Source organism: Lactuca saligna, chromosome 2 (genome assembly GCF_052625555.1).
Source record: "Lactuca saligna cultivar CGN05327 chromosome 2, ASM5262555v1, whole genome shotgun sequence".
NCBI classification, from domain to species: Eukaryota; Viridiplantae; Streptophyta; class Magnoliopsida; order Asterales; family Asteraceae; genus Lactuca; species Lactuca saligna.
The window spans coordinates 189450338-189471472 of record NC_136418.1 but is presented as its reverse complement, the minus strand read 5'-3'; the positions used below and the strand labels follow the sequence as shown (position 1 = coordinate 189471472).

At 34.4% G+C, this 21135-nt stretch overlaps 1 long non-coding RNA gene across 1 annotated transcript; it reads right to left on the bottom strand.

The window, feature by feature from the left end:
• Positions 1-857: 857 nt before the first annotated feature.
• On the bottom strand, positions 858-2137 carry LOC145028580 (uncharacterized). The gene is made up of 3 exons (XR_013676064.1): positions 1808-2137; positions 1178-1714; positions 858-1069 (listed from the first exon to the last, which is right to left on the bottom strand). It is a non-coding gene; the product is annotated as an uncharacterized LOC145028580 (long non-coding RNA).
• Positions 2138-21135: the final 18998 nt, after the last annotated feature.

Sequence of the window (21135 nt, the reverse complement as noted above, 5' to 3'; positions counted from 1 at the left end):
CTGATAAAGTTAGTGAGAATCTATCGAATCCGTAGGACATCACCAATAATCTGAAATTGTTTAACAAATGTTAACATAATTTTTTTTTGTAGGAAATTGTACCAATATTATAGACTAAACCTCCAATGGGACATCATATGGTACGTGTCCTTCCAAAATCAACATCTTTTTCAACGATGCAGCTGCAGTTTGAAGAACATGCTTGATTACTTCTCTAGGCCTAAATTTTGTAGCCTCCAGCTTCATAACTCCTGAAAAAAATCGTAAATTTTACATGCTACAAAGTATAAAAATGGGGTTTGAACATTAATCTATTAAAAATAGCAATTATAAATGGATGAAAAATAACCTGACCCGAATTTGGAAAGGTGAAGAATGTCATTTATAAGTTGAAGAACTAAATCACCAGAAGATAACATAACACCCAAGAGTTGGTTCTAATCCTTATCGACTTTTGTAGTTGATAAAATCTCTGCCATGCTAACGACCCCAGATAATGGAGATCTTATCTAATGTGACATGGTTGCCAACAATTGTTTTGTTGTCATTGTTTCCTCTAAAAGAAATTGATTCAAGCAAAATGCTCAACAAACCATTTTTATATAAAAAAATAAAATAAAATTTATAAGGTTTAAGAGAAGAAAAGCTTACCAACCTGTAATATGAATAGTTTTGTTAACTTCTGTCTCTTTAGCCTTCTACACGGCTATTTCTTCCCAGAGTTTTGCCATATTTTCTCTCCTTTTTATCTATCACATGATAAAAAAAAATGTCAAACTATAAAACTAAAGTGGGTAGATTTTTATAAGTACAATGTTGTTAATAAGAAGATGCTATAAGAAACAAATGAAAGAAAGTACCTGATCAGTGATTTCCATGCCCATGTAATTTACACCAATTTTCTCTCCATCTTCGCTGAAAACGGGTTCAACATATATTAAAAATCTTTTGGCACCAAATAATTCCGTATCACAAGTTATTTTCCCTTTTCCTGGTAATCCTTTTTCAAGAACTTCTCTTTTGAAGTATTGGGATTCCTTTACAGCGCCACCTTTGAATATTTCTACATCTGTTTTCCCAATTATACCATGTGCGTAGTGTTAGGGAAAAAAAGACATGGTTCAAAAATATTCTATTAACTTACAACAAATATTAACTTTGATGATCATCAAAATACCTCTTGTCGTAAACTTGGAAAATGATTAAAAATGAAGCGATATCACACCTCGTTCATTAACTTTAAATTAAAATGGATTTATCAGTCATCAATGGATCTCCTAAAAGTAGTTCATCATTTGCGGATATTAAAAAAGAAAATAAGTTGAATTGGAAGAAACAAACTCAAGGTCACCTGAAAAAGTAATTAAGTTAGAGAGAATATGATTGAAGTTCGGTGAGACATATTAACAAACACTTGGTATGCAAATTTTGTAATTTTTCATTTTCTGGCCATTTGAGATGGTGTCTGGCGCATTTTTCCATGGCTTCTATGAATTTCCATGTGACCTGACAAACTGTTGATTGTCCAACATTGAATGATGCTCCTACTGAAACTTGAGATTCACCAGATGCTAATCTTCTTAAAGCGATTGCAACTTGTTTTTCGACACTGAGAAGTCTTCCTTCGATGATGTTGATGAGTCAGACGAAAATTGGAAGTCGCAAACCCAGAGGAACAACACCCTGGATCATCACATACGCGTGTTATGTATACCTAGGCATGAAGAAGTGGAAGAAGCGATGGTGATTCGACTGATTGAACCATATGGTGAACAAACCGATTTCTAGGGCTCAGATCGACTATTACCTGTTTCTTGAAACCAAATAATTAAACCCGCAGATAGACAATACCTAAAGAGGAATAGAGACGGAAAGCAGCAGAAACAGACAGAGAAGAGACGTTAAGAAGAACAGAGAGGCCAAAATGAAATTAGTTCTCATTCTACACCGCCATATGTTTTTCCGAGTCTTATGTTTTGTTTTTTATTGTACCGCCCTTCTCCTCCAATAAAATTATCCACCGCCATTCACTGATTGGAAGAAAAAGGCGGCAACCAACGCAAAGGAGAAGAAGATAAGCACAAAGAAAAAGAAGCAAATCAGCAAGTAAAATCCAAAACACCGTGGAGAAGAAGATAAGGACGAAGGAAACTAAACTATTGAGCAGGTAAAACCGTGCGAAAATGAAAAAGAAAAAGACTTCTGTGGCCAAATAAGAAATAGAAAAAAGTTTACTGTTCCCCAACCTTTTAAGCTTTTATGTATATACTAATGATTCATTAGATGATTCATTTGTAAGATGATTCACAAGAAAAAATTCTCAAAAAAGCATCTCGATAATTCATTTATATAATGATTTTGTTGTTATTCACTAAAATTGTCATAAAAGTGAATTTTTTCTTAATTTACTTAAAAATAAATCATAAAGATGTTTTTTTGATAATTTTTTCTTGTGAATCATCTTACAAATGAATCATCTAGTGATTTATTTTTTTTTGTTCGTCAAAAAAATATGTAGAAAAAAAAACTTCTTACCTTCCTACCAAAAAAAATTTCTTACCGGATATATATATATATATATATATATATATATATATATATATATATATATATATATATATATATATATATATATATATATATATCATACAAACTTATAAAGCTAGCATTTTTTCTTGAATATCATGCATTTGAAACCCCCATTTTTTTTTTCCTTTCACCACATTTATTTGAAACTCCCATGACTTTTCAATTTCTTTATAATAATAATTATAATTTGGTAATTAAGTTAAATAAATATCAAATCTAAAGTGTATTCATATATAAGCTAAATTTTAATATTAAAATAATATCTTTAATTCTGCTTATAAAATTTTGTTTTTTAACATTTAACATATTATACTTAATTTATTAGTTATAATATATTGTTGGATGTAAACCATTATCATTTTAAAGGTATAATTTTTGAACAATTTATATAAAATACTTAAATTATTAATTAACATATAACATTATAGACTCAACTTGAATATAAATTGTATTTAACTTCAACAAACCAAAGATTATTTTATAAATAGTTAAAAGTGATAAATTGTAGTGTCTTTCTAATAATGATTGTAAGTTGGTTAACAAGGTTAAATAAATATCAAGCCTAAAGTGTAATCATAAATAGACTAAATTTTAATTTTAAAATAACATCTTTACTTCTATTTATAAAGTTATGTTTTTAAATTTTAACATATTATACTTAATATATTAGATTTAAAATGTTGTTGCATGTAAACCATTATCAGTTTAAAGCTATAATTTTTGAACAGTTTGGACAAAATATTTAAATTGTTAATTTAAATATAACATTACATTGTCAACTTAAATATAAATTTCAGTTCCACTAAAAAAACCAAATAATATTTTATAAATAGTTAAAAGTAGGGCTGTAAACGAACTGAACGTTCGGCGAACCGTTCGTGAACTGTTCGGCGGGAAGTTCGTTTATGTTCGTTTATTTAATAAATGAACAAACATGAACAAAAATTATCGTTCGTTTAGTTAAATGAACGAACATGAACAATGGTCTCGTTCGTTCATTTATGTTTGTGAACGTTCGTTTACGATGTTCATTTATGTTCATTCGTTTAAGTTTATTTATATTCATCTATATTCAATTATTTTTTATTATATTGCTATATTATATGTTCGTTTATGTTCATATATGTTTAATTGTGTGTGTGTGTGTGTGTTTTTTTAATCTTTGTTCGTTTATGTTCGTTTAGCATGTTCACGAACATAAATGAACGAACATGAACAAAGTAATTTGTTAAATGAACGAACATGAACAAGAAAATCTCGTTCGTTTATCCGTTTGTGTTCGTTTGTTGTTCGGCTAACTTAAACGAACGAACATGAACAGGACCTTGTTCGTGTTCGTTTGGTTCGTTTACAGCCCTAGTTAAAAGTGATAAATTATAGTGATAAATGCAAAACTAAATTGTAATATCAGTTTAACTAAAATATTTCCTAAATATATTTATATAATTGTTAAAAAATTTCAAATAAGTAGCTTAAAATTACTTATAATAACAATAGTTAAAATAACTCTATTTAAATGATTATATTGTTACCTTTAAAATCAAAAAATAATGTTTGATGGTTTAAAAAATTATAATGATAGAAATTAAAACATTAAGCAAATAAATTTTAAAAAATTAGTTAAAAATAACAACTATAAATAATAATAAACCATATATAATATTTAATTTTATTGATGTGTAACTCATGAGTAAAACTCATTTAAACGATTGAGATTATGGTGTTATAATAGATTTATATATTATCATATAATTCAAAATAATCAATATATTATATCAAATTAATATACGAATTATTATATCAAATTTAACAAAAAACGTTAGTGTTATATTTTAAAAAATATATATTTGTAAAGACTTCAACTATATAGGTGTTTCTGCGCATTACAATGTCAACTCAAATATAAATTTAAGTTTCATTTGAAAAAAAGTAAAGAATATTTTGTAAATAGTTAAAAATGATAAATTGTAGTGATAAAAGCAAAAACTAATTGTAATGTCAATTTAACTAAAATATTTCTTAAATATATTTTTATAATCGTTAAAAGTTTCCAAATCAGTAGCTTAAAATAATTTACAATAACAATAGTTAAAAACAACTCTATATAAATGATTATATTGTTAGCTTTAAAATAAAAAACAATGTTTGATGTTTTAAATGGTTATAATGATAGAAATTAAAACATTAAGCAAATAAATTTTAAAAAATTAATTAACAATAAAAACAACTATAAATAATATCAAATCATATATTATATTTAATTTTATTCATATGTAACTCGCGGGTAGAAGTCATTCAAACGATTGAGATTATGAAGTTATAATAAATGTATATATTATCATATAATTCAAAATAATCAATATATTATATCAATTTAGTATATACAAATTATTATATCAATTTTAACAACAACGTTATTGTTATATTTAAAAAATCATATATTTGTAAATACTTCAACTATATAGGCGTTTCTGCGCAACGCGCGGGTATTTGCATTGTGTGTGTGTGTGTGTGTGTGTGTGTGTGTGTGTATATATATATATATATATATATATATATATATGGTGAGATGGGTTGAGAACTCATGGTTTTCCGAGAACCCGAAAAATAAAAGTGAAATGTTAGATCAAAACTAATTCATTAAGGGCATGATCATAATCATATCAATCTCATTTAATTTTTATTTTTTTGTGTTATTGGAAATATTAATAGAAATGTCTAAAAATTTACATAATTAATCAAATTTTCGAATTTAAAAAATATATATATATATTTTTTAAAGGCAGAATTTCATATATGTCATTGCTAAACATCTAAATATTGTATTTGCCCGGCCTAAACTCTAAATATCATATTTGCCCTTCTTAATGTTTTTTAATATCATATATACCCAAATCTATTTTTTTATAATTTTTATTAATTTATAACTCTTTTTTATAATCTTAAATCGTTATAATTTAAAAAACAATATGAATGGACAATAATGCCCTTAGCTCTAAGTTCCAATACATATCATGTTGCCTTGAAATTACTTACAATCGCATGCTTCCCTATCTAACGTTTTGGTAGCCTTCTAACAATTCTGATCGCAACACATCACAACTTCCAAACGCCTCTATTATCACACACACGCATAACCACATCAGATAATATTGACTTTAACCTATTCCTATTTTCTATCTCTTTAATTTCGTTTATGTTGATTTCATTGTTGCTGATTAAATTGTGTCACACCCCCGAACCAGATGACGGAAACGTCCGAGGGCTCTTGTGACTTAAATTGAATACCATCACAATGAATATACATGAATCATAACATAAATCATCACCATGCATGAAAATAATACAACTGATATTGTTTACATCCAGTACTTTGTCTTAAACATTACAAATTCATAACATAATCGTCTGATAGATATCATACGCAAAACACCCTAACATTACTTGGTACTTATTCTTCAGTTTACCTGTTACCTGAGCCTTAACGCCCCTTCCTGTTGTTGTTCTTTCCCTTTTTGTTGTCATTTTCCTTCTTACCATCAGCCTCCACTGGCTTCTCACCCTTCTTGTTGTTGTGGTCATACAATTTCTTGGCCAATCTCTTGGCACTGTCGAAAGTTTTGGGGTTTGCAGCTATCACGTTTCCTTGGATCGGAGAGGTTAGTCCCCAAATGAATCGCACGATCTTCTTTCTTTCTGAGGTGATCATGCCAGGGCACAGCAGAGATAGTTTGCTAAACCTTGATATGTATGCATCTATATCAGCGTTTCGAACGGTGAGATTCCACAACTCTTGTTCCATTTTCTGAATTTCTCCACGAGGGTAGTACTCGGCCATCAACATTTCTTTCATCTCTGCCCATGGCATCGAATTGGCTACGGGGAGTGTCATGGCTTCCACGTATCCGTTCCACCAAGTGAGTGCTTGGTCAACGAAAGTGCATGCGGCAAACTTCACCTTCATCTCATCAGGGCAATCACATATCTCGAACACCGATTCCACCTTCTCGATCAATCGTTTCAGGGTAATCATTCCTCCAGTGTCGCTAAAGGTTTGTGGTTTGGCATTGGTGAAATCTTTGTAGGAGCATGTTTTGGTAGGTCCTTGATTCATCCCGTTGTTTGAACTTCCATCCCTTTGTCCGTTGACTCCTCCATTGTTCCCCTGGTGAATTCGTGCCATCGTTGTGGTGACCACAACAGATAAAGCTGCTTGGAATGCAGCTGAGTCGACTTCGGGTGGGGTTGGCCCAAGGTTTCCGCGGTTGGGTCGTTGAGTCATCTTTCTGTCATGGAACAGAAAGATGTTGAGTGTCTGTGCTTTTGTGAGGTTGTGATCCTATAAACTAGGTGTGTAGCACAAACTTAAGTAATTTCACACTTAGCACACAATCATGGATATGTAACACATAGCAGATTGAAACATCACAGTAAACATATAGATTTTTTCATTACTATTATCCGCACTTTGATACATGAAAATTTTGCTCGAAAGAGCATACATAAGCGGTATAAGTTAGGCAGAATAACGGCTCTATGAGTAGTGTAATCACTTAAACATAAAGTCGAGGTACATAGCATAGATCATAGTACTAGTAAGATAAGCCTATTCCTAACACCCTATGGAGCGCCTTATGACAGTAGCGAGATCATATGCCGAAGCGTTGAGCCAAAAACTAAGCCATCTCAGTCATTTCTCCAATAACCTCATCCCTCTCATGCTCAACTCGCACCGCATGTGCTTCCGTGGTGAATTGCTGTTGCTGCAGGGTGACAATCTCAGCTTCGGGGGAGCAATTCTACCTTGCGAGATTCACTGGTGGGGCGGGGTGGTCCTATTGCGCCTCGCTGACCGGTGGTGTGGCGAAGTCCTCGCCTGAGTCTTGTCCTTCCTCCATGTCATCGTCAACCTCATCGAACTCGTAGTCAGTGTCTGTGTATTCGTCATACCCAACATCGTGTGCTCCCCCTTGATCTCCTTCAGGCTCGTCTTCAATCATCTCGTGAGCCACTAAGACCTGATGAAACTGAATGCCCTGCTGCTCCCCTTGCATAGCGACTAAGAGGAGGTATACGAATAACCTATCATTACTCCTAGAATTCTACAATTATTGTATAGATCGAGTTGACGTTCTATTCTTGGTGATAAAGGGGTATGTTTTTAGGTTCCCTAGCCATCACGATTTCCTCGGGACATTGATAGTTGTGCCTTGGAGGAAATGTAGTTGATCAGGCTACATCCACTCCTTGATACGACTATGAACAGTCCTGACTTAACTGAGATGCTAGCATTATCTTGTTTGATTCGGTATTATGTTCTTTTTCCTAATGCACACAAGCAAAGATGTTTTTATCGTTGTGTTTTACTTGTTTTGTTCATAGTTGTGTTAGTCCCTCTTTTTGGTTTATAGTTGCATATCAATGTATGGTTAGATATGCTAGTTAACTATAAACAGAGCTCTGATACCAACCTATCACACCCCCGAACCAGACGGCGGAAACGTCTGAGGGCTCTGGTGACTTAAATTGAATACCATCACAATGAATATACATGAATCATAACATAAATCATCACCATGCATGAAAATAATACAACTGATATTGTTTACATCTAGTACTTTGTCTTAAACATTACAAATTCATAACATAATCGTCTGATAGATATCATACGCAAAACACCCTGACATTACTTGGTACTTATTCTTTGGTTAACCTGTTACCTGAGAATACAAGTTAATTCTGAAAAACATCAACATATGAAATGTTGGTGAGTTCATAAGCAATGTTGTGATAAAATGATTTTGTGTAGTTTGTAAAACCTAGAAAATCTTATATTTTCCGAAAAGATCATTATTTATAAAAAGTGTGAAGATCCGTAAATATATGTTTGTTGATTTTAAAACGTGTATAAATGTTGAACTTTAGTATTAATCGCACAAGTGAAAATGTTGAACTTCCCAGGAAAAACCCGATGTTTTCCCAATACATAAAATACAGTGATTTCTCAATTGTTATACCGTCACGACGAATGATTTTGATTTCTCGGGTGGCGCTGGATTAATTTGGGTTGTGAGTCGTTATACTCACGCATTAGAAAATAACTAGTTTATAACTACAGTTTCGAACGATCCTTAATGGCGTCGCCCGTTACTGCTCACTTAATCCACGACCCTGGTTACTCTTGATTTACGTCCTGGATCTGTTTACCTTGATTACTCGTAAGCCTAACAAACGAGGAAAAATGGAGTACGAAGTCCCGTTATTTCCTTGAGTTATTTTTGGCTGTCAGGAATGCGAAAGGCACGTTGGCCCAACTCGCATTTGATTTCTTGACCTCACTAGCAATACTAATGGGCCACTAGGTCCCAATAGCACATCATAGCCATTGAAACTCCTTTTGCATGAAATCGGGTCATAGGAGGCCTAATAGCACATAAGCATATTCCCTTTGGGCCCAAGGATCATGTTAATGGGCTAGCAAGGCCCAACAAGCATGATTTGAAACTTCCAAGCCCAAAGTTTGTAAATTTTCTCATTGTAGTTATCGCATATTCATTTAGATGGTTTTGTTCAACACTTGTTGTTTTGTATTGATTCGAGACCGAATCACTTCATTTGTAACGATATTTGTTGTTGAAAGTGTATTCGTTTTTCGTATCGTCAGTAGTTTGTGGGTTTTGTATTTTGTATTAATGAATTAATTTGTTTAAAAGTGGGATTTGACCCTTTCACTACCCTTCTTTTATAAAAATAACACTTTTGGTCCTTTTATATAAAATACTTTCATTTTTAGTCCTTAAAACATTTTCTTGACACTTTTGTATCATGTATTTGATGAAAACAACTTTTGTATCATGTATTTGATGAAAACACAGTTTTAACCCAAAATTTATTTTGTGAACAGTTTCAGTCCTCCCAGAATGATGATTCTCGGTTAGAACCCTATTTTTCACAACTTTTACAATTTTGGCCCAAAATTCTAAAAACTTTACATTATTGGTCCTTTTTGATAGTGAAAGCATTTTTGACTCTTAAAATGGCTTTGCTATGCCATTTACCCCTGTTTTATCGAAAATTTCATTTCAGCACCTAAAGTTTGTCATTTTTCGCATTTTGAGGCTTATTGGGCCGAAAAGCCCATAATTAGCCCATTAAGCTAAAAATTTACATTTTAAGTCCCTTGAAAATTTAGTATTCAGAAAAATGATTATAGAATCTGTTTTGACACTTTTGACCCTCAAGATGCCGTGACTTATCGATTTGTAACCCAAGTTTTGTATTTTTGACAATTTAAAACCCTAAAATGGGTTTTATGTTAGAATATGTTCATCATAACCTTATAAGTTATCATTCTTAACTTGTTTGGTGTAAGATAGCTTAGATTATGTTTGTTTCCTTTCTCATGCCACAGATCTCGAGTTTACACCCCTTTTGTTAACATATTCATCACAAAAACATATGAAATCACACACATACATGCATAAAATCACACATAGCATACACATACACATACACATAGATCTACACATTTTCTTGTATTCTCCCCCATAAAACTCATGAAAACCGAAAAGAAAGGGGTATGAAACTCACCTTGAGTTGTAGTTTTGGTTTGTGAAGAAGATTGGGAGAAGTTTAGTGCTATTTTTGGCCCTAGCAAGTTCCTTGGATGGATCTCAAACTTAGTGGGTTCTAAGATGCAAGATCATGAACTTGAATGGATTAAGAGATGATTTCTGATGAAAAGAAGTGAGTTAAATCATAGATTTAAGCACCAACTTACCTTGAATGATGATTTTTGTGGAGAAAACTCCTTAAAAAGCTCTAAATCTCGAAATTTTGAAGAATGAATGCAAGTATTCTTGAGAGAATTTGGAAAGAGTTGTAATGAATTTTGTGAGTGTGTGTGGGTGTCTCCTTTCGGCCGAGAATCAAGAAGAAGAAGAAAGAGGGTTAAGGTGACTATCTTAGATGCATGTTGGTCCATGCATGGAAGTATATGGTGTATTAATGAGGTGGCAACCTTAAAAGTCAACTCTTCCTCTCCATTTTGTGTTGTTGGGCCGAGAGAAGGAGAAAGGAATAAGGAAGATTGGGCCTTGTGTGCTTAAGCCCACATTATGGTTCAATTAGATAGCTTTTGGCCCAAAGTAAATCAAGAAATGATTTTTATGGCCTATTAAGGCAAATTAGGTTAGTTATGGCCCAATAAAGTCTATTTAGGTATTTTATTTCATTCGAGGCCCGATATGGCTCAAAATATTTAAAATATATGGAAGTAGGTCCAATTAGATCCCATTTAAGAGTTCTAAGCCCAAGATAGTCAAATTGGAAGCTTATCGGCCCATTGGGCCCAATAAGGAAATCCTAGTCTATAATGGACTTAAACCGGGATTTCTAAGGTTTCCAATTCTTTGTTGACTATTTGTTGTGCTTGTATGAAGTGTTTGATTGAAATTCTGTTGTTATTCAGTAAGCATCCAACATGTTTTCACATTGTTGGTTCACATTTGTTATCATTATTCAATGTTTTCAAGGCATCAAAATTCCTAGTTGTGACAAATTGTCCACGTGAACGTTTTCATATCAGGGTAACTAAATCCGATTTGAAGAATTTGTTTCAGATTTGGAGTACAGGAAGAAAATCGGCATTAATTTTGTTACTGTTTGTTGGCAAGCTTACGGTTAGTGCACACCAAGTGTTCGATTGAATGTCACTCTACCATAACAAATATTTATTGGGTGTTGTAAATACAAAAACACTAATGTATGAGAATGAAGTAACTTTTTTATAAATCTGTTGTTATTAGAGGAGAGGTAGTGGCTTTAGGTGGTTCAGTGGTGGTTGAACATATTCAACATTCTGCTTCCATTTTATTATTAGGACATTATAGTTTAAAAACTCTACCTAGAATATAGAAAGTAGAATGTTGTAATATGATGACATGAGAGTAGAATGCTTTATCCCAAATTGTTATCTTTATTATGAAATAGTGATTATGTGTTAGCCTAATATATTTATGAAATCAAATTAACTACCTATTGTTGATTATAAATCTTTAATGCTATTTTCATGTATATTATAGTAAAGATGTTTATAAGTTGGAAGCATCAAATTAGAAGGAAAGTGTGAAGTTAGAAGGAAAAAAGATATTTCTTTAAGACTTTACTTACATCTTTGACTATGTATTCTTTTGTTGATTAATGAAATATACATGGACATATTGCTTTCTAGATTTTATTACTATATGTTTTTTTTTTCATCAAAATAGATATCTTAAATCTCTGGGGGAATATTAGTGTACGTTAATTGTACTTTTACTTTTATGTTATTTTATACACATTTGTAATTTGTCCATATAATTTAGCCTATTGTATATATTGTATCCTGATGTGTCATGCAATCAACTTTTGGAAAATATATCGATTTAGATACAGTGTGTGGTAATAACAAGAGATACATCATTAAATACTTACACAAGCAAATAAAAAGAAGAATGTTATAGAATTTCAATTACAATGACAATATGAAAACACTTTTTTTGAAAACATCTAACGTTCCACAAAGCCAATATGAGAACACTTTTTTTAGAACATCAAACGCGTATCCTACTCTTAAACTATTCTTTTTGTATCAAACAAGACCCGAATGTAGTGGTGTCCCAAGAAACAAAGTCCTTGAAATTTAATATAGATGTCGTTCCCTATTATTGTATTGCATATATTTGATTTTTTTTTTAATTGCCAGCACTACAGATAGTCCTTATCACCCCGTTTGCACCTGTTATGGGATCGATTTCTCACATCCTAACCATGGCTGCAACAAAATCTAATGCAAATCTTGAAGGACTGTTGTTGTACTATAATACAATGCTATCGCTTGAGCCTCCATTAATGAGCACCTGAACGGATTGAAGAAGACCTCTCATCTATACTAGATTTCTGAAGTACTTGTTGTCAAATGAATTTGATGTCACCTAATCAAGTTGTGCCACGTTCCCATCTCCTTCTCTTCTAATCTATGTCTGGCCCATTTCCATGTATCTTGCATCGAAAAGCAACACATAATGATTGCTCAATAGTATGAGCTCTAGAACCACCAAAACCCACTTCCTCTACTCTAATAATAGCATAATTATAAAAAAGTTACCTCATTTTCATACATTAGTGTCTTTGTATTTACAACACTGGAAAAATCTTTGTTATGGTAGAGTAACATTCAATCGAACACTTGGTGTGCACTAACCGTGAGCTTACCAACAGTAACGAAATTTATGCCACTTTTCTTCCTGTACTCTAATTCCGAAAACAGATTCTTCAAATCGGATTTAGTTACCCTGCTATGAAAATGTTCACTTGGACAATTCAATCAACTGCAAAAAAATCAACAGAGACGAAATTGTGGAGATGGAAAATGAGAATAGGTTGAATTCGATTTTACCTGATGCGATTATGTGTGTATGTGTGCGTCAACAGAGGCGATCGAAAGTTGTGATATGCTGTCATCGGAACTGTGACAACCATTAATTTTTGGTCAAGTCAAAGTCAAACAAAGTCAATGGGTCAAACTGGTCAACTCAACTAATGCTTATATATTAGGGCTTACTCTATGTTTACTAATGTACAACTCTAAATCTCAATGCAAAGTATCACTTGGAAGTTTCAAATGTTCAGAAATTCTAAACCCTAAGCGGGTTGAGTGAAGTAACGACTCTATAAAACACTATTACGTTCCCTTCAGTGGTGTATAACACTCAAAATATGGTGTAACGAAGTCTACGATCCTTGCACTATGAAGAAAAACACTAATAAAGGCCCCCATCAAAGTCTCTCTCAATCTCTCCCACTCTCTCTATCTCTGTCTCTCTCCCAAATATCTCTTTGTATCCTAAATCTCTCTCATATCTCTCTCAACTTATTATAAACATTCGTACCAACCCAATCCTTTCCTTTGTTGAAAACAACTCAAAACCAAAGGAGAAACCCCAAAAGGACCCTCTTGGTCTGGAACCCTCTTAGTCCTAAACCCTTCTCAAGAATCGGACAATTTAGCATCTTCGGACCTCCCTCAACTTTGGAACTCCTTCACTCCGAAAAGCTTAGCTCCGGAATGCCCTACTTAGGACCATCTCATACGCCTCGGTAGACCTCGCCCCGTACAACCTGACACCTCGGAAGCCTCTGATCCGCTCCGGAAGCTGCTGACCCACTCCGGAACTTAGAGTTAGCTTCAGAATTTACACTTTTGGCTCCAAAATTGGCATATTGACTTTGGAACCCTCGCTGTTCCGAACCCCACTTCGGAATTTTGACCATTTCAGACTTTTTAATGACTTTAAGTGATTTTGACTCCGAAAATTCCCTCAAACACGTAATTTTCCTAAGTAAAACCCACAAAACTCCTATTTTATGCCAAAATTGAAGCCTTAAAGCACATTTTCATGAAATAATATCTGAGGATATATTATTTTATTCACCCACTTAGCCACTTGTATTGACTTGATTGGTTGAAAACTTACATTCCCAATGTGATATCACACTTACCCAGACAAATGTCACTTCACTAATAAATTCTCATCACATTTTCTTATCCCACATGCATATATATATATATATATATATATATATATATATATATATATATATATATATATATATATACGAACTAAAGGCCCTCCTAAACCCATTCACAATAAACTTTTTCTCATACTTTCTCCCACAGGCAACTTTCCTTCATTTTCCTTTTCTCTTCAAGATCTTCATCAAATATTCCCAAAAGATCCCATCTTTCTTTCAATCAAAACTCTTAAGGATTTTTGGTAAGTATTTATTTATAATCTAAGTGTTTATGCAGATATTTTCATGAAAGGTTCATTTTATTCCCACATTATTGTGTGTTTAACATAATAGGATACGATTAGCTTCACGTACTTCTAAAACTCAAAGATCATCGTTTTGATCTTGTGAATCTAACCGCGACTATATTTTAGGGGGAAAATACAAGTGAAACGCAAGAAAAACTTATGTTAAAATGCAAATCGTTACATACAGTTTCTAATGCTTTATCTACATTTTGTGTATAAATGTTAAATAAGTAAAATAACATTATTACAAATGTTATACTTTACATGCAAAGTTGGTAATAAACCAAAGTTTATCATTCAAATGAAACACACTTTTTAATAAACTATAATAGGTATAGTTTATGAGATATTCATGATATTTTACATATTATAAACACTATAAAGAGGAAATACTTACATTTGCAAGAAAAATGGACTTTTCATATGTAAATCTATTTGATACTAACTTTTGTGAGACATTTGACCTCACGTACTTTCAAGTACGCAGTTCAAGTACTATGTTATAAACCATAATCTGTTGTAGGGAGAGTGTGATAATTGTGTATTAGATCTATACAAGATTGATAATCCCGCACCTAAACTGTTAGCTACAGTTAGACCGACAGGTCTGGGGTGATAAATGTCATAACACTCTAACGCCTGAAGAATGTTGTTACAGGCAGTCTGGATCAATAGTACGGTTATAAAACTCACATGAAGTATTAAAACATTTTGGTTTACGGGGCTATCAAACGCCTTAGTGGTTATATATACATATATAAATCTACTTACACTATATTAGGTATGGAAAATACTTATGCATTTCAGTTTTTTTTTGTTTTTTTTTTTTTTTTTTTTTTGAACTTTTAAAACTACCATTCATTTATGGAAAATATTGGATATTATAGAAACAAACTCAGTTACTTTATACAAAAAGGCATACAATTCTTATACAAAAATGCTTATGAACTCACTAACTTAATTGTTGACATTTTTTCAAAATTACTTGCATTTTTCTCAGGAATGCAATAATACAGGTAAACAACAGCTTTTGGGGAAGGGACGTTAAGGCGTCAATTTCAATACTTTTTATATAATCATCATGTAATGTATTTTGAAACATGTATTACAAGCCACAATGTAACTGTTTAAATTATTGTAACATCCCAAATTTCAAGTCAAAAAATTTCATTTATCAATTAAGTAGATTATAAAATATTTTACTGAAAACATTGTTGATATCAAAATAAGTCCATAAACCATCATACGTGTCTCGTATCATAGGTAGCAATAAAATCATAGTACAATCCCATAAATCTAAAATACGGAATCATGTGTGAGTGTATGTGCAGCTACCGCGCCAGCTCCTTCCCCTTCGCTGAAGAGGTACGTGAAACAAACTAAAAACTGTAAGCACGAAGCCTATTGAGTTCCCCTATCATACCACACCTACAATAACACATACTGTCAGGCATACTGGGGTCCCCAACCTACCCCATGTCAGGCATACCAGGGTGCCCGACCTACCCTGCTGAGCATACCGGGGTGCTCAACCTACCCTGTCAGACATACCGGGGTGTCCGACCTACCCCCTCGATCCTAAAAACCGAACTTGGGGACTATTCCCCTCTTACTACTACTACCGCATAAAGCATACTAAACTAGCACATAAACATTTCAGGTAGCGACACACATAGATGAACATCACAAAGACAATCATCTAACATACAACTCCTACTGGTGGGTCGACATTGTGGCCTTAGATCCCCCGCTACTGGAAGGTAAATCACCTTGCACTATTGAACCCTTGCAGATATCCCTCTGGCTGCTATGTGATAATTCCCGAACCGCTGCTCCTTCGGCTCCCACCGCTAGCAAATAAACATTTCAGGTAGTGACACACATAGATGAACATCACAAAGACAATCATCTAACAAACAACTCCTACTGGTGGGCCGACATTGTGGCCTTAGACCCACCGCTACTGGAAGGTAACTCACCTTGCACTGTTGAACCCTTGCAGATATCCCTCTGGCTGCTATGTGATAATTCCCGAACCGCTGCTCCTTCGGCTCCCCAAGTTAACAACACCAACTATCACTTAGTCCAATATATTTATCCATCTTAGGTTAAAATGACCATTCTACCCCTAGTCTAACTTGGTCCATATCTAATGCTCAAAACCAAGGCCTGGAAATCAGATTTAAGCTATAAAGCTTCCACCTTTGGACCAAAAACTACTCCATAACTAAACCACACTAGATCTAAGCACCCTTAAGTAAAGTTTTGAACTTTATACCTCCAAACAGTTCCAAAAGTTGATGTTATCTCATATCTATGAGCTCCAGCTTCCAAGGTTCCTCCTTGCCAATCTTCTTCCTTTCCTCTTCCAAGCTTACACCACCAAAATGAGCTCCTTGAAGTCAAAATCACCCAAGGATGAAGAGATGAGGCGTTCTAAGGCTTCTCTGGGGTTGAGGGACAGATAAGGAGGCTAGGGTTTTGGTCATTATGTTCCTTATATAGTGGCATGCCCTAAAACTAGGGTTCCTGGATATTGAGCGTACACTAGACGTACGCCAAAAAGCTCTCGCGTTCACCTCCTTTCATACATTGGGCGTAATCTAGCTTACGTTGGGCGTACCCACGTGCCTCCTACTTTCTATGCATGGTCCTTCTTTGCCAACTTTTCCATTGAGGGGCCATAATTGTTAACAACTTCAAAATGCTATAACTTCTTCTTCCTAAGTCTGTTTCTGATGAACTTTATATCCACGAACAGGTGGAGAGAAGCCCTACGCTTCTAGCGACACTCCCTGGCCCAAAACTTCTCGAATAAAACTCTGAACCCTTGAAAGACCAAAACGCCCTTAGCCTTGGCCTCCAAAATCCATAACTGAATACTTTCCGAACAAGGTGTTACAACTCTCCCCCACTTAAACTAGACTTCGTCCTCGAAGTCTTTCTTTACCAACACCCATCACCCCATCAACTGATCTACGGAACGGAACTGATGATTCTACACGTGAAACAACATCCCTAAGTTACTGAAAGATGACTCGGTCTTCCATTCTGAAGAAGGCGAACTTCAAACTTTCGCAAACCTCCAAGCTACTTCGCACACAGGAACCATCACGATAGACACTTATGCCCGAACACCATGTTGCGTTTTGTCTTCCTTCCGAAAGAACGGGGACCTCCCAGGTCCGAACCTTTCTATCCACATCCCAAAATACCGGATTCTCTCCGGTTACTGGTCCCAATCTCAAACTCCCAGTCGCTCCCAGCGACCGCCGAAGAAACTTTGGCTAATTAAAATTGCTCTATATACACCTCACCACTCATAACTCCTGGGATCCTTGATCCCCTATCTTGCCTCTAAGGTCTCTACCAGGTCCTACCTACGTGGCTAGAATCTCACGGGCCTCGCCCACATGTCTCACCCAACTATATCTTAGAGCAGTCCCTCCATCAAGTCTCACTTGTCTTGCTACTATCGTGAGGGCCTTGCCCACGGGTCCCACCCAAACCATACTACGGAGTGATCCTACCCCAATATCACTTATCTGGGCCTAAGCGGGTCCTAACCCATCCTGAATCCCCAACAACTATCCTTTCTCGATCTCTATCCGACTAACTAGGGGATATGGGCCTCGCCCACCCTCCGCTAACTAGGAGATACGGGCCCTCGCCCACACTCATCTAATTGGCTACTAATGAATGTTGCAGCTGACCCGTGGTCTTACCACACTCTCCATGCTGTCTCTACCACTGACTACAATCCGAAAGCATCCCATGCCAGATGTTTACATAATCTTCATCCTTACTCACTTGAGTCCTGTCGACGATCCTACGACATGGTTTCCCAAATCATCGATCAACTAAAAATATATTAACTCAATGTTGGGGAGTTTCCCAAATCCTCAACTCATGCACTCCTCTACCCATACAACTGTTGGATTAATGTCTAAGTCCATAACTATAATTGGTAAGACTTGACCCGACCCGGCATGGTCCATTTGGGTTGCATGGCATCATGCACTTGGATAGACTATAATGAGAGAAATAAGACACTTACGGTTATTAATATATTATAAGTTCTAGTATATTAATAATAAGAATAATGAGATTATTTAATTAGTATTGATCAAGAATTAATCTAGAATTAATTAAGTGATCAAAAGAAGACTAATTAAATATATGGGTTGATTGTGTAAATCATTCATTCTTATATATGTGGGCTTGTGATCCAAGATTCCTTATGTTGGACTAAGTCCATGGGGTGACCCATGGATACTCCATGGAGGTTAAAATCCATGGAGCATAAGGAATGGGTAAAGTCATGAGTTACATGGTGTAACCCTAATAGCCACCATATAAAAGAAACCCATGGCTCAAGAAATCGTTACACTAACACTATGTGTATGTATGAGGGCTACACGATTTCATGAAGTGTTCTAATTTCTCTCTAAGTTATTCCAAGTGTATTTGGTGTTGTGTGAACCATTTGAGGTGTCACACTTGGGGCACTAAGCACTCAAGCTTCATGAAGACAAGCACCATTAAAGAGGTATGTATTCTATCTTGTTATATTGATATTTTGTATGCTAGATTAGGATAATACCTTGGATGTTCATATTTGCATGTATAATAGAGAAAACATAGATCCAAGGTATTTAGGGTTGCATGTACACTTAGGAGTGTTAGAATGCTCATAACCCAACAGTGGTATCAGAGCCTAGGCTTGTTTTCTTGTTATACCTGCAATAGAAGCTGAAAAATCGAGTTTTGATGCTGTCAGCCCAGCTGACTCACCGAGTCCATGAAGGGAATCGACGAGTCCAAGGCAAAATGCATCCAACTCGCCGAGTTGAGTTCATGCACTCGACGAGTTGGACCCCAGACAGCATATCTTCGAGGTTTTTGGCTAGAAATGTACTAGGAACATTACCCTAAGTTGTTTTGAACTTATAAACTTGTTTTTAATGTGGTAATGTTCATGCTAATCCATTTTCAAAGATAATTGTCAATAGATTCATGTTTTGTATTAGTTTAAAGGTTAGACTAATTACATGAAAAAGTTTGATTTGAATTATCTTATTCTTATGAGTTGCTTAGATTAATAGAAAAGTTGAATGGAAAAGTTGTTTTCAATCCAAATTAATCTAAGAGTTGATTCTAAAATGTGTTTTTGTAACTTGTCCTCAAGTTATATGAAAAGTCACATTTAAGTTTCATAAAAACTCATAAAAGTTGGCAATGGTTACAAAAGATGAAGAGTCTTGTCCTTAAGTTATGGAGGTTCAAGAGTCACTTCATTAATAAATAAATAAATAAAAATATGTAACCATAATTAATTCCATAAGTTATAAAATAAAGAAAAGTTAATTCTTTATTAGTTTAAAGTCTTCCATAATTTGTCCACAAGTTATGGAACTTGAAGAGTTTTTGGATTAAAACTACTTTAAATACATAAGTTATGGAATTAATTAGTTTTGAATAGTTTCAAAACTTGCCCTCAAGTTTTGGAATTTGTAAAGTTTTCTCTTATGAATACTTTAATTCCAAGTTAGCCCTTAGAATTTTAAAAGTTAAAATTCAACCCTTATACTTTATAATATTATAAGTTAATAATATTTATATGTATAAAAATAAAGTCGGTCTTACCGCTAGTACGCCTCATTCACGAAGCCGGTCTATAAGGTGGGTATAAGGTTGTTGCCTATAAAATGGCAACTTAATGGGTGTCCACTCTCACCCACCGCTTGCTTGACTGGTGGAGGGTCGTTAGCCGAACGGGTTTGACAGGACTATAATTCTCCCTTCATTAAAAGTATTAATGATAAATACTAAGTAACTAAACTTTTATAAATACCCAATCTTAGTTACTTAGGAAAATGTGAAGAAAGTGCTAATCCATGAAATTACACTTTGCACTTTGTTTAAGTCGGTTAGTGGAGCGTGTGTGGTTAACCGGCACACTAACTCGTATTTAACAAGGTAGGCAAAGGGTAACTTAATGTTTATCATAGTATCGATGGAGCGTGTGTGGTTAACCGGCACATCGATTGAGGGGTAAACACTTAAGGATACCAAGTAATTTGCATGGTTACTTCACACCTTGTTTTGTGATCCTCGGCATCCCAGTCACAAAACCTGAAGGGCACACTCGAGATTGAAACATGCCATTGAACAGTTCAATGAATCTCAAAAGATCTAGGAGTTTCAAAAACCAATTAAAACATAATAATACATTTCGTTTATCTTGGTGGAAATTGGTGAATCGTCATTCACCTACCTTCAAATTGTTTTATAGCTTGGATTACGGCATACCTCTTCTAAGTTATAAAATAATTTGTTGGGTCCTAGCCTTAATATTTCATATTGGGTGTCATATTAAGGACTTTAAGATCAACTATCTTGAATATCTCCCAAAAGATGTCTGGTTTAGACATTTATGATCTTCCCAAATCTCTTGAAACAAACATTCCTAATGAAGATGATGTCTCATGGATATCATACTTCTTTCTCCTCCTCCAATTATTCTCCCTACCCCACAAGTTCTTTAAAAGTTTAAAGTCACTCGAGCCCTATTGGCAAGTAAAGGTCTTGGTGTGGTCACATCTTGGAGATGTAGTCACATGTTGACAAGCCGGGAGAGTTGGGTGTCAAAGTCTTGAGAAAGTTGGTGGTTCAATCACCTTCT